General features: G+C 38.3%; 1 long non-coding RNA gene across 1 annotated transcript in view; it reads right to left on the bottom strand.

Annotated features, from left to right (window-relative positions):
- The window catches only part of LOC109551638 (uncharacterized), a 32,471-nt gene that overhangs the window by 15,255 nt on the left and 1,130 nt on the right, over nt 1-16,086 (bottom strand). The window contains exon 2 of the long non-coding RNA XR_002178403.3: nt 14,199-14,300. This is a non-coding gene — a long non-coding RNA (uncharacterized lncRNA). The remainder of the gene's footprint in view (nt 1-14,198; nt 14,301-16,086) is intronic.

The raw sequence follows: 16,086 nt of genomic DNA, 5'->3' as shown, positions 1-16,086 counted from the left end.
TTCAAGGCAAAATGTTTCAGTTAAATAAGAATTTCTAACATTCTGATGTATGGCCGAGGACAAGAACTCCTGCCACCCAGGGCAGAATAGTGGAGGAAACTAGAAACTTTGAGAGAACTTCTGGATTCAGAAATTAAGAAATATGGAAAACATTCTAAGAGCAGACAACTCGGAGATTCGGATATAATGATAACAAATGTCCAAGTAGAGTTTAATTTCTGTTGACCAAGTCCAGAGATACATACCAAGGTTTAGGTAACTCCTAGGAAGGCAGGTTCAACCTTAAACTGAGAGGAATGAGTAATGGCAAACACCATGTGGTTCACACATTATATTTATTAATGCTCACGATGGTCTTGCTAAATAGCCATTACCAACCTGTTTTATTGATGAGGAAAATAGCTGAAAGAGTATCTAGATCTCTTAAGTACGGGACATAGGATTCAGACCTAGTTCTATCTGATTCCGAAACTTTTGTTTTTAACCATGCTGCCCCCTGGAGCAGAAAAAGAGCATGCCTCTTCGAGGATCGCAAAATCCACCCCAATGGTGGGATACAAAGGGGAACTTCCAAAAGCTAGAGTGAGAAGGAGTGGGTCAATGCAGCAGACAATGAGCCAAGCTAACGTAAGAGTGTGTGCCTAGGGCTTCCCTGCTGGCGCAGTGGTTAAGAATCTGCCAGCCAATGCAGGGGACATGGGTTTGAGCCCTGGGCCAAGAAGATCCCACATATCGTGGAGCATCTAAGCCTGTGTGCCACAACTACTAAGCCTGTGCTCTAGAGCCCGCGAGCCACAACTACTGAAGTCCGCACATCTAGAGCCTGTGCTCCACAACAAGAGAAGCTGCTGCAATGAGAAACCTGCGCACCACAATGAAGAGTAGCCCTCACTCGCCACAACTAGAGAAAGCCTGCTCGCAACAACAAAGACCCAATGCAGCCAAATAAATAAATAAATAAATTTATTTATTTTAAAAAAAATACATTAACCAATTAAGAAAAAGAGAAAGAGTGCGTGCCTGCAATTTACACAAGGCATTATGCCCCTTAAACAAGAGCCCTTCTAAATGGCCCATGGGCTATGCTAGACTGTGTTGATTTCCTGTGCAAGTGATCTAAATGATAAGATTCCTGGTCACTAATGGAAACATGTTTTTCAATAACCTCTGTGATGACAACATCTTTGGATCCTTTTTCTCTGGTATTGACAGGTGTGACTTTTTGCTCTCTCAGAGTTATAACAGTTCCAGGATTTGAGTTTGGGTTTAAGAGTCAGAAGGCCATATTGCCCCAGATTTGGATATTCATGAGTCATCAGGCCAAATTACCATGATAATGTTACTGCTTATTCGCACTGCATTACAAGGTCCCGAAAAAGGCTGATTTTATTTTAAATAAGCAAAAGAAAGTCCCAATCTTTTAGACATGTATGCTGAAATACATGCATGTGAAATCATATGCCATCTATGATTTGCTTCAAAATAATATTAAAGGAGGGGAAGATGGGCCATGAAATCGGGTGATGGGTACATAGGGGTTCATTTTGTCGCTCTTTCTGCTTGTGTATATGTTTGAAATTTTCTATTAAAAAAACTTTTAATACATCTTGCCACTAAGTTTTTGTTTACAATATTGTATCAGCCTGCTCTGCACTTCCCTTCCTCTTTCTGAAAATGCAGGTCCCATCTTCTCTGTGATTCTTTCTCTAGCTATGCTAGCTCACAGGGTTCTCACCCTCCTCAGAAGTCATCATTTCTTTAAATGCACATAGTAGGAAAGAAGACAGGTTTAAAATCAATATGCTAAAGGGCTTCCCTGGTGGAGCAGTGGTTAAGAATCCACCTGCCAATGCAGGGGACACAGGTTCGAGCCCTGGACCGAGAAGATCCCACATGCCATGGAGCAACTAAGCCTGTGCACCACAACTACTGAGCCTGCATTCTCGAGCCTGCAAGCCACCACTACTGACCCCATGTGCCACAACTAATAAAGCCCGCCTACCTAGACCCCATGCTCTGCAACAAGAGAAGCCACTGCAATGAGAAGCCCGTGCACCACAACGAAGAGTAGCTCCCACTCGCCGCGACTAGAGAAAGCCCGTGCGCAGCAACAAGGACCCAATATAGCCAAAAAGAAAATAAATAAATTTATTAAAAAAATAATGAAGTAGATTAAAATCAATATGCTAAGCATCCACATTTATAAGTAGTAAAAACCAAAAAACAAGCAACAAATTCAACCCAAACAGAAAAGAAGATAATAAACATAGATGAAAACAATAAAATAGAAAACAAACATACAGTAGACAAGATTATCTAAGCCAAAGGTTGGTTCTCTGAAAATGGATAGCCCAGGGCCTACTGTGACAATAAAAAGTTAGGCTACATGGAACACTAATGATGAAAAATCTGGAAGAGAAATTAAGGAAACACTCCCATTTACCACTGCAACAAAAAGAATAAAATACCTACGAAATAAAACTACCTAAGGAGACAAAAGACCTGTACACAGAAAACTAAAAGACACCGATGAAAGAAATTAAAGATGATACAAACAGATGGAGAGATATACTATGTTCTTGGATTGGAAGAATCAACACTGTAAAAATGACTATAATACCCAAAGCAATCTACAGATTCAATGCAATCCCTATCAAACTACCACTGGCATTTTTCACAGAACTAGAACAAAAAATTCCACACTTTGTATGGAAACACAAAAGACCCTGAATAGCCAAAACAATCTTGAGAAAGAAAAACAGAGCTGGAGGAATCAGGCTGCCAGACTTCAGACTGTACTACAAAGCTACAATAATCAAAACAGTATGGTACTGGCACAAAAACAGAAATACAGATCAATGGAACAGGATGGAAAGCCCAGAGATAAACCCATGCACATATGGTCACCTTATCTTTGATAAAGGAGGCAAGAATATACAATGGAGAAAAGACAGCGTCTTCAATAAGTGGTGCTGGGGAAACTGGACAGCTACATGTAAAAGAATGAAATTAGACCACTTCCTAACACCATACACAAAAATAAACTCAAAATGGATTAAAGACATAAATGTAAGGCCAGACAGTATAAAACTCTTAGAGGAAAACATAGGCAGAACACTCTATGACATAAATCACAGCAAGATCCTTTTTGACCCACCTCTTACAGAAATGGAAATAAAAACAAAAATAAACAAATGGGACCTATTGAAATTTAAAAGCTTTTGCACAGCAAAGGAAACCATAAACAAGACCAAAAGACAACCCTCAGAATGGGAGAAAATATTTGCAAATGTAGAAACTGACAAAGGATTAATCTCCAAAATATACAGGCAGCTCATGCAGCTCAATATCAAAATCACAAACACCCCAATCTAAAAATGGGCAGAAGACCTAAATAGACATTTCTCCAAAGAAGACATACAGATTGCCAACAAACACATGAAAAGATGCTCAACATCAGTAATCATTAGAGAAATGCAAATCAAAACTACAATGAGGTATCACCTCACACCAGTCAGAATGGCCATCATCAAAAAATCTACAAACAATGAATGCTGGAGAGGGTGTGGAGAAAAGGGAACCCTCCTGCACTGTTGGTGGGAATGTAAGTTGATACAGCCACTATGGAGAACAGTATGGAGGTTCCTTAAAAAACTAAAAACAGAACTACCATATGATCCAGCAATCCCACTACTGGGCATATACCCTGAGAAAACCATAATTCAAAAAGAGTCATGTACCACAATGTTCATTGCAGCACTATTTACCATAGCCAGGACATGGAAGCAACCTAAGTATCCATCAACAGATGAATGGATAAAGAAGATGTGGCACATATATACAATGGAATATTACTCAGCCATAAAAGGAAACGAAATTGAGTTATTTGTAGTGAGGTGGATGGACCTAGAGTCTGTCATACAGAGTGAAGTAAGTCAGAAAGAGAAAAACTAATACAGTATGCTAACACATATATATGTAATATTAAAAAAAAACTGGTTCTGATGAACCTAGGAGCAGGACAGGAATAAAGACATAGACATAGAGAATGGACTTGAGGACACAAGGAGGGGGAAGGAGAAGCTGGGATGAAGTGAGAGGGTGGCACTAACATATATACACTACAAAGTGTAAAATAGATAGCTACTGGGTAGCAGCTGCATGGCACAGGGAGATCAGTTCGGTGCTTTGCAACCACCTAGAGGGGTTGGATAAGGAGGGTGGGAGGCAGATGCAAGAGGGAGGGGATATGGGGAAATATGTATACATATAGCTGATTCACTTTGTTATACAGCAGAAACTAACACAACTGGTGGGAATGTAAATTGATACAGCCACTATGGAGAACAGTATGGAGGTTCCTTAAAAAACTAAAAATAGAATTATCATATGACCCAGCAATCCCACTACTGGGCATATACCCTGAGAAAACCATAATTCAAAATGAGTCATGTACCAAAATGTTCATTGCAGCTCTATTTACAATAGCCAGGACGTGGAAGCACCCTAAGTGTCCATCAACAGATGAATGGATAAAGAAGATGTGGCACATATATACAATGGAATATTACTCAGCCATAAAAAGAAATGAAATTGAGTTATTTGTAGTGAGGTGGAGGGACCTAGAGTATGTCATACAGAGTGAAGTAAGTCAGAAAGAGAAAAACAAATACTGTATGCTAACACATATATACGGAATCTAAGGGAAAAAAAGGTCATGAAGAACCTAGGGGTAAGATGGGAATAAGGACACAGACCTACTAGAGAATGGACTTGAGGATATGGGGAGGGGGAGGGGGAGGCTGTGACAGAGTGAGAGAGTGGCATGGACATATATACACTACCAAACGTAAAATGTATAGCTGGTGGGAGGCAGCCGCATAGCACAGGGAGATCAGCTCGGTGGTTTGTGACAGCCTAGAGGGGTGGGATAGGGAGGGTGGGAGGGAGACACAAGAGGGAGGGGATATGGGAGCATGTGTATATGTATAACTGATTCACTTTGTTATGGGGCAGAAACTAACACACCATTGTAAAGCAATTATACTCCAATAAAGATATTAAAATAAAAAAAAACCTAACACAACACTGTAAAGCAATTTTACTCCAATAAAGATGTCAAAAAAAAAAGGGGGGGGGGAGCAAAAAGCCATAATCTGATAAATAATGTCTACAGTAAACCTCAGCAAGCATTATATTTAATGGTAAAAAAATTGGAAGCTTCCTCTTTCTGAAATCAGGTGCAAAATGAGATTCCCGTTATCATTTCTATTAAACAGAAAAAAAATAATATAAGGATGAGAAAAGAAGAAATTAAAGATACGTGGGCTGTTAAGGAAACTAACAATGGATGGTGAAGCATCCCAACTGCCAAAACAGAAGGCTATTACTGCCCATAGGCCTGAAGGGTCCAGAGCAGGAGAGCAGTTAGCAGAGCTCAGCAAGAGCTGTGACTGTAGAGAAGGGCTGCCCAATGGCTTTGGGTAGAAGACGTAGCCACCCAGGCTGGGGAAACTCAAGGGAATAAATACCCCCGCCCTCCAATCTCTTGGTGGTGCCTCCCAATGCCTGGGCCCAATGAAACGCAGTCCTAGAAGGTCAGCTCCTACAGCACAGGGCAGGGTGGAAAAGAATGGACAGTACATATGGAGGTGCAAGTGGGAATACCCAGCACATGGGCTTTGAAGTAGTGGTGGGACACTCAGGTTAAAAGTTCCCAGCCCATCCTTAAAGATGTGGGTCTGGAACTCAAAGAGAGTGCAAACAAGACACACTTCCTGCTCTCAGAGAAGCTAAACTGCAGCTAGAGAGGGGGAGGCCAAAAGACTTCAATACATAATTGGGTTAAATGACATGGGTCAGATTATAAGTACCATACAAATGTAGAGCGGAGGAATATCAGTAAGAACAAAAAACAGTCAGGATGCATATACATGCTACTATATATAAAAGAGATAACTAATAAGGACCTATTACAGAGCACAGGGAACTCTTCTCAATATTCTTAATGACCTATATGGGAAAAGAATTTTTAAAAGAGTGGATACATGTATATGTATAACTGACTCACTTTGCTGTACAGCAGAATCTAGCACAACATTTTAAATCAACTTTATTCCAATAAAAATTAAAAAAAATAAAGGATGATTTTAAGTCAGACATGGAACTTAATCTGAGCCTTCAGGATAGATGGCTTGGTTAAATAGAAAGGAGGGAACAGGACATTCCAGGAAAGAGGAATAACAATATAATTATAATAACAATCAGCATTTACTAAGAGCTAACTATTTATCAGGCACTGTTCTAAGTGCTTTACCTATAATACTACATTTAATACTCAGAACAAGGGGTGGGAGGGAGGGAGACGCAAGAGGAAAGAGATTTGGGGATATATGTATATGTATAGCTGATTCACTTTGTTATAAAGCAGAAACTAAAACACCATTGTAAAGCAATTATACTCCAATAAAGATGTTAAAAAAATTTTTAATTTAAATTTTTTAAAAAAAATACTCAGAACAATCCTATGAAACAGGTACTAGCATCAGTCTGATTTGACCGAGGAGGAAATTAAGGCACATAGAGGTTAAATAACTTGCCCAAGATTTAGGCACAGAAGGGTTAAATAACTTGCCTGAGGTTGCACAGCCAGTAAACGGCTGAGCCAAAATTTGAATCCAGGGAATCTAGCTTCACAGAATATGCTCTTAACCACTCTGCTATAGCACCTCACACCATAAGAACCACTGTAACAGGCTTGGGAATGAGATTATTTTGGAACAGTAAAATAGGTCTGCTAAAGCTAAGCTATGTGGCATCTGCCCTGTTTTAGATGGGCAGTGAGTGGGATTGAAAAATCACTTAAGGATGATGATGATGGTGATGGTGATGCTTATATGCTGCTGCTGCTGCTATGATGACAATGATGATGATGATGATGGGCTTCTAGAATTCCTATGAGCAGATAGCAGACAAGATTCACTGTGAAGGGATGAGGTAATTTCCCCATTAGTAAAGTTTTAAGAAAAAGAAATAGGGAAAAGTACTGAACAAGCAAGTAGTGGGAAGAAACCATGATGTGCTGATAATACAGTGTTTGATTAAGAGAAATTGGCTAAGAAAGAAAGAAAAGCAATTCAATTAATAAAATTAGAAATAGCTAGAGAAGGGCTTCCCTGGTGGCGCAGTGGTTGACAGTCTGCCTGCCGATGCAGGGGACACGGGTTCGTGCCCCCGTCTGGGAGGATCCCACATGCCGCGGAGCGGCTGGGCCTGTGAGCCATGGCCGCTGAGCCTGCGCGTCTGGAGCCTGTGCTCTGCAATGGGAGAGGCCACAACGGTGAGGGGCCCGCGTACCGCAAAAAAAAAAAAAAAAAAAAAAAGAAATAGCTAGAGAAGAACACTTTTTCAGTCAGACTGGCTTCAAGAATATCTTCTGCATTTACACACACATTCCTTCACATTTCTCAGTTTGGACTATTATAAATAAGGCTGCTATGAACATTTGAATACAAGTCTTTGTGTAAACATATTTTTTCATTTCTCTTGGGTGGAGTGGAATTTTGGGGAATTCTGGTAAGGATATACTTAACATAATAATTTGCCATATTGTGTTCCAAAGTGCCTGTACCATGTTCCAATTCCACTAGCTCCACATCCACACCAACACTTTTATTGTCTGTTTTTAATTTTAGCCATTCTAGTCAGTAAGTTGCCTTTAGTTCGCATTTCCCCGATGTTAAGCATCTTTTCACATGCTCATTTCCCATCTGTATATCTTCTTTGGTGAAGAGTCTGTTCACATCTTTTGCCCATTTTTAATTGGGTTGTTTGTCTTAATTTTTAGTTGTAGGAGTTCTTTATATTTTCTGACTGGACATGAGTCCTTTATCAGGTATAATTTTTGCAAATATTTTCTCCCAGTTGTGGCTTACCTCTTCATATTTTTAACAGTGTATTTCAAAGATCAGAAGTTTTACATCTTCGATGAAGTACAATTTATCAACTTTTTATTTTATGGCTTGTATTTTTCATGTCCTGTCCAAGAAGACTTTGCCTAACCTAATGTCACAGTAATCTTCTTGTATGTTTTCTCAAAGAAATTTTATAGTTTTTGTTCTTACATTTAGATCTATGATACATTTTGAGTTGATTTCTGTACATGGAAATACAAGGTCTCTGGATTCGACAACAGGCCATTTATTACTCAGAGAGCATCTTAGCACCAGTTCTGATGCCCAGTTCCCCACAGAACAACACAATGAGGGCCTGACGTTACCCTGCAGATGCAGCAGCGCTAAAACCAGAGGTGAAGACCCCAAAATTATGAGACTCAGAGTTTATGAAGGGACTGATGGCAATCTCTTCTCAAGAGGATGGGAAAGATTTTTACTCTGGAATGTAAACAGATCATCTCTGGGTAATAGGTGATTAGTTTCCTTTTGTTTTTCCTCTTGTAATTCCCAGATTTCACCCGAGGGTGGCCCAAGTGAGGAACTGTGCAGCAGCACAGGCAGCAAAAAACTCCAAGAGAAACACTGTCTTCCTGTCTTGAGGACCAAGAAAAGGGGAACCTGAGAGCCAGAAAGTATAGGGAAAATGCACTTTTTCCTCTCTTTTTTCTTTTCTAGCCTTGCTGCAAGGTTAGCCCCAGTCATGGGGCTGCACTACAGTGCTGGTGGTGGAGCAAGCATCTGAAACCTCAAGAGGTAACTTATCATTCTGAACACAGGAAGTGGGGGAGGGGCCTTGTCATCTAAAGACTGCAGAGGAACCCCTACCATTTTTCTCTCTCCCTTTTTCCTCCCTATTTGGCCCCATGGGTGGCCCCGTCATGGCAATGCACATAACTAAACTCCTAAAAGAAACATGTCTTTATAGCAGCCAGAGGATGAGGAAAAAAAGAGGCCCCTGAGAGCCAGAGGGTGTGAAGGAAATCTCAGAGGGTAGAAACAGAGAGAAAGGGAAACATAATTCTCTATATAAACTGACCCATTATGGGGCTCACTCCCTAATCTGCACATGCTTAGAACTGACCCAGGGGACTTCACTGCTGGCACAGTTGTTAAGAATCCACCTGCCAATGCAGGGGACACGGGTTCGAGCCCTGGCCCGGGAAGATCCCACATGCCACGGAGCAACTAAGCCCGTGCACCACAACTACTGAGCCTGTGCTCTAGAGCCCATGAGCCACAACTACTGAGCTCACGTGCTGCAACTACTGAAGGCTGCGTGCCTAGAGCCCGTGCCCTACAACAAGAGAAGCCACAACAATGAGAAGCCTGCGCACCGCAACGAAGAGTAGCCCCCGCTTGTCGCAACTAGAGAAAGCCCGTGCACAGCAGTGAAGACCCAACACAGCCAAAACTCAATCAATCTATCAATCAACCAATAATTTTAAAAAAAAAGAACTGACCCAAAGCAGCATTGCAAGGGCTTTGAAAATTGTACTGACATAGAAGCCACACATAACTTGCAATCCAAATATAGCCAAGCTGACTGCCTACTAAAACAAACAAACTGACAAAACATCAACATTCTCCAGAGAATTTTAACAGGGCTGACAGACTCACTACCTAATATTCGAAATACAAGATACAATCCAAAGTTACTCAACATACAAAAAACCAGGAAACTGTGATCAATTCTCAAGGGAAAAGAAAATTAAGATATGCCAACCCCAAAACAACCTAGATATTGGAAATATCAATTACTTTAAAGTAGTCATCATATCCATGCTTCACAAAGATAAACATTCCTTAAGTGAATAGAAACACAGTTCTTGCAAAATAACAGAATCAATAGCAAAAACTCAAATCGAAATTTTAGGGCTGAAAATAAAATAAACATTTCATCTGAAATAAAAATGTCACTGCAATGGCTTGATAACAGAATAGAGACAGTGAGAAAGGAAAGGGCCAGTGAAATTGAAGATTAGATTGAAAATAGATTATAGACGTTATCTCATGTGAGAGGGGAATAAAAAAACAGAGCATTAGCAAATAATCTAACATTTGAGTCACTGGAGCCCTAGAAGGACAGGAGAAGCAAATTAGTATAAAAAGAATTTTTGAAAAAATAATGGCCAAAACTTCCCTAATTTGGTGAAAGACACAAATGTACAGATTCAAGAAGCTCAGGAAACCCAAACAGGATAAATGCAAAAGAAAAAAAAAAAAAGGCAGATTCATCAAATCAAACTTCTAAAGACCAAAGGTTTTTTTTTTTCTTAAATCTTAAAACTTCACACATTACATATAAGGGAACAACCATTTGAATTATTGCTGATTTCTCATCAGAAACTATGGAGAGCAGAAGATAGTGGAATAACATTTTTAAGAGCTGAATGAAAACAACTATCAATCCAGAATTCTATATTCAGTGAAAATACCTTTAAGGAATGACAGTGAAATAAAGACATTCTCTTGGGCTTCCCTGGTGGTGCAGTGGTTGAGAGTCCACCTGCCGATGCAGGGGACACGGGTTCGTGCACTGGTCCGGGAAGATCCCACATGCTGCGGAGCGGCTGGGCCCGTGAGCCATGGCCGCTGAGCCTGCGTGTCCGGAGCCTGTGCTCCGCAACGAGAGAGGCCACAACAGTGAGAGGCCTGCGTACCGCAAAAAAATAAATAAATGAAGACATTCTCACATGAAGCAAAAATAAAAGAATTTGTCACAAGCAGATCTGCTCTAAAAAAAGTGATAAAAGAAGTTCTTTAGGCTGAAAGGAAATTATACTAGAGGGACACTTGGAACTTCAAGAATGAAGGAAGAACACAGAAATGGTAAATATCTGGGTAAATATAATAGATGCTTTTTCTTCTTTTTTAAAAATATGTATGACTTGAGAACAGAAGTTATAACCTCCAGTTTTCAATATATGTACATGTACTACTTCAGACAACTGAAGTATTAGTATAAAGAGTGGAGGATAAATGGATAAATATCATTTTAGGCTTGAAATAAAGCTGGGAAGCCCAAAAAATAGAGGACCTAGGGTTCAGTAATCCTTTGGCAATGGGTCTTCATATGATACGTACATGCTACTAAATCCTTTCACAAAATGTTGACATTTTTAGATGTGTTGATGTGAGGGAAAACGCATTTAAACTATTTTGATAAAGAGATAACAGTTTCCTACACTGCTAAGTTTTATTTCTCCCTTATTTATCAACTTCTTTGTCTGAAAGGATATACAACAAACGTATGAGAATTGGGTGATAGAAACAACAAGGAAGGATGAAGGTCATTTGTAGTAGTATGTGCCACCAGAAGACAGCTTTGCTTTCCCGTATCCATAATTTAGATTAAATCTACGTAAATATCCACACACTTATGAAAATGAGACAATTACACAGATAAGCAACAGGTATAAAACTCTTTTTCTACAATGAGTTCTCACAAAAAGAGATATCAGGAAATGGTAATTACTCTCAGACAATTACCTTAATTCTCCAGTTAGCACTTGTCAACACAGCTTTAGAAAACATTAGTGTACAAATATAACACAGTCTTCAAACTTTTGCTTATGAGCCACCTAAGAGAATTTACAAAATCATGTTCTCTCTCACACATCTTTGGTTGACATCTAAAATTTTTCATCATAAATTTAGAAGGTGGCAAAGTGTATCATGAACATTGAAATTTTTTTTTTTTTTTTTTTTTTTTTAATTTGAAGTGGACCTCTCACTGTTGTGGCCTCTCCCATTGTGGAGCACAGGCTTCGGACGCGCAGGCTCAGCGGCCATGGCTCATGGGCCCAGCCGCTCCGCGGCATGTGGGATCTTCCCGGACCGGGGCACGAACCCGTGTCCGCTGCATCGGCAGGCAGACTCTCAACCACTGCGCCACCAGGGAAGCCCATGAACATTGAAATTTTAAAATAAAACCATTACATCATCTTTTCAATGTCCAAAGGAATAGTAATTTCATATCCATCATCATTTGTTTTTAAAATTCACGAATAAGGCCTTCTTTAGAAGTCAAAAAGTTTATACCATTTCTTTTTCTCCTTCAACTTACATTCTACTCACCTCATGAAATTTCACCATATCCTAATGTTTTTATGCTTAAAAGACATTTATTTCTTGATCATCTATCATATTTCTCTGCAACAAAATATTTGTAGATTGAATTTTAATTTTTTTTAAACTTCAATTTTTTGGTACACAAGTGAGCAAAACAAACTAAATATATCATGAATTTTGGTGAATGCTTATAAACAACAAAAAATTTAACACATCTCTTGACATAAGTTTTCCCCATTTACCTAATGTATCCATGTATGACTATTACTTATTGCTTGAATGAGACAGCATCAATTCTATCCCTATTTTCACTTGTATTGACGTAAGCACTGAGAAACTTTGTTCACATGAGTAAGTATATGGGAATGGAAAAAGCTAGGTATAGCAATATCACCCAATTCTTTAAACTCATTCCAAGTTAGATGCCAAAAATTACATAGAAATCTATCATAAAAATTATTTGTAATGATCTATCCACTGACAACTTCACTAGTTCCTCCTTTAAAATTTCTGAAAACAAAGAATTGTTTTCAACCTGACTTTTAAAAGAATATATTGACCTGGAGCAGTTACTGTCTGTGGCTAAGGTTTCTACTACAGATGCTAATATAAGGAAAAACATAGAAGAATTTTTGCAACTCAAAATAACTTGTAAACAGTGTAGAGGCTGTTTTACTCCAAAAGAGAATCTAAAATCTGAGATAAAAGGAAAATAATTTATTACACAGCCATCATAGCCATTCACTTTCACAATGTCTGGGAAATAAACCAAAAAAGCAATACGAAGATTTACCAAATCCATATTTGTTTTGTTCTCATTTAGAAGCATCTTGCCTTACCTGAAATAACCCTTAAAGGACTAGCAAAATGGAAACAGTATTAATTTAACGTAAAATACTTTTTATAAAATACTTTCATTTCATCATGTATTTTATATATTTTTGCTGTACCTTGCAGCTGCAGATATAACTTATTCAATATGCAGAAAATGTGCTATTGACCACGTAATCTAATTAGTAAAGTCGATCCTCACTGTCAAACCAATCATCTAAATAAAATTCACTTTGAGAAAAAGTGTGACAATTTTCAATTCAAATGAATGTGTTAGTATATGAATTTGATGTAAATTTTCTAAAAACTGAGAAATAGATCACAAAATGTATCTCATAAGCTCAATTATTAAAACCAATCAAGATTAAAATGATGTAAGAACTAATAGAATTAGTTTATACATTTTTATAATGTCATAAAACCAGGAATAAATCTATATGGGTCTGTCATCACTTAATTCATAATAGTAAAACATAATCAATAAATATTATTTATGAATTAGAATATGATTTTTTTAAAGCACAGTATTCCTTTAATAAAGTATATCCATGTGTATACTGAAATTTGGTTTTCAGCTTTCAGGAATAACTAAATAAAAATCACATATAAAAATTCTGTAATAGCTGTAACCAGTTTTTTTTTTTTGAAGTAGTAATAAAAACTTTTCCCATATATTTAATGAGGAATAAAAGTATGTTGTTAAAAATAGATCAGTCCAGCAGCTAACACATAATTTTTTGATAATAAGAAGCACAAAGTATCAAACATGTTAAAAGATAAAGTGAGGTCAGGATGGGAGTATTTATATACTGATGCAGAATTTGATAAAATAAGTATATCAGACAGGATAGGCTAGGTCATGCTGCAGTAACAAACAACAAAATGGTATGACTCAAAACAACAAAGGCTTCTTTCTAACCTAAGCTACATGCACACTGTGGCTGGCAGAACAGATCTGCTCCTCATAATCACTCAAGGGCCCAGGCTAACAGAGCGATGATCCCCTGCACCAGAGGGAAAGGAGAGCTCTAGAGGTTTCATATGGGTAGAGGCAATACTTCTGTTCATAACTCACTGGCCAGAAATAATCCTATGGCCTTACCCAATTCCACGATTGCCATGAAATTAACTCCAACCTCATGCCTAAAAAGAGAGGGAATGGGAATTATTTGGTGATCTGTGATTTTTACAATACGTTTTAAATTTTATTGAACAACACATACCAAATCTAAAATAAAATTACATATGACATTTTTTGCAGATTATTCTGTATAATGGGAAAAAATAGGAAGGTCTCTTAAAATAATCCATTTTATATTTAAAAGAATCACTGTCACTAACCTCCACTCCTTCAGCTGTTCAAAGTCACGTTTCTTTCCAGATAATGACACATCTTACAGATAAATGTTCAGAATAGCTGGAAAATATTGCTTATGTTTAAATCTGTGAAAAAAATTTAGGGTTCAATATTTTCTTCAATGCTGGTTTTGCTTTGCTCTCACCAGACTCTCCTTCAATAATAATGCACTTCTTAACCACAGAGATAAAAGAGATGTGATGATTAAAAGAGATGTGATGAAAATTACTATCACTCCCACCATTCACACTCACACGGTATATCTGATTTCAGAAAGTCACAACAAATATCCAATTACCATATTTCTAACAGCCTTACTTCACTCTTACCTGGGATATATGTAAGATGGGAAAAGACAGGAAGCCTAAGAAGGGTTTATAATGCCTTGATTAATAATTAAAGGAAGCTTCTCCCAAAACATGTTGAATTGTCCCTTTGTTTGTCATCCTAGAGGGTTTTACACCCTAGGTGAGGGATATACCTTTCTTTTGTAAAGTTAGAAAAGAACAATTGTAAATGCAGAAGAAGGAAAGAAGAACTCACACAATACTAGGAAAGAGTATAAGGGCTCTATAAATTAATTTACTTCAAGGAGTAGGTATCCACCTGCCCCGTGGACTATTCCACACAATAAGAACTTGAATTGATGGGAGCTTTAATTCCTGCTCAAATAGCAAGAAACATTTGCCACTGAGTATGATGAAGAATGAATTTGCTTACAGAAGAGGCTTTCCATTTTACCACAACTTAGAGTGAGCAGTATATTTTACATCATGATCCAATACACATATACATACTGTTTCATGAAACAATAATTACCCTCACTACATGTGATGCACTCTGATACTTCCTATTCTAATGTCTTTTAATGCTGTTCACGACCCACTAAATTGATTTCACAACCAACTAATGATTCATAACCCACAAATTTAAAACACTGGGCTATAGAAAATAGAAATATATAAGGCAATCTCTGACTATAACAAGTGTCCTTAAGGAAGCTTTAGCTTGGAGGTACAAGTGGGTAAGCCAAAGTCTGGAAGTTAATATCCACAGGAGGTTAAATTTTATTGTTACATTAGTTTGCCCATCATAATATTTAAACTTCCCCATTGGTCAGTAACAGCTTTTATAGGCCTATTATCATAGACTTGCTGTTTCCAACTCTGTGGTAGACAGGAAAATGTCCCCCAAGGTTATCAGTCCTAATCCCTAGAACTTGTAAATCCCACTATATATGTGACAAGGGCCCTGGCAGATATGAATAAATTAAGAATCTTGAGATGGGGAGATCATCCGGGATTATCCTGTGGGCCCTAAATGCAATTACACATAACCCTATAAGAGGAAGGCAGTAGGAGATCTGATACACATCGAGGAGAAGGTGATGTAAAGAGGAGGCACAGAGATATTTGAAGATTCTGGCCTTGAAGATTGGAATAATGTGGCCGTAAGTCAGTGAATGCCAGCAACCACCAGAAGCTGGAAGAGTGAAAGAAATTATTCTACCCCAGAGCCTCTGGAAGGAGTGTGGCCTTGCCAACACCTTGATTTGGGCCCACTGATACTGATTTTGGACTTCTGGCCTCCAAAACTGTGAGACAATAAAGTTCTGATGTTTTCAGCCACCAAGTTTGTGGTATTTTGTTATAGCAGGCTCCGAAACTAGTATAAGCCCTATGAAATTGACTTAATAAGAGACAAGGTACAAAGTGCCCCATAGTACACAGCCATCTGTAACTCTCTATACCTTTCTATATTTTAAGAAAGTTATGGTAGCTTACAGAGATTCACAAAACATCCTGACAACATAAATAATAAATAGGCAAAAAGGGAAAAACCAAAGATATATATGCAAAACAGAGCCAACAA

This window comes from Tursiops truncatus, chromosome 9, assembly GCF_011762595.2.
Source record: "Tursiops truncatus isolate mTurTru1 chromosome 9, mTurTru1.mat.Y, whole genome shotgun sequence".
Classification (NCBI taxonomy): Eukaryota; Metazoa; Chordata; class Mammalia; order Artiodactyla; family Delphinidae; genus Tursiops; species Tursiops truncatus.
The sequence above is the reverse complement of the archived record's forward strand: the minus strand, read 5'-3'. Positions and strand labels throughout refer to the sequence as shown.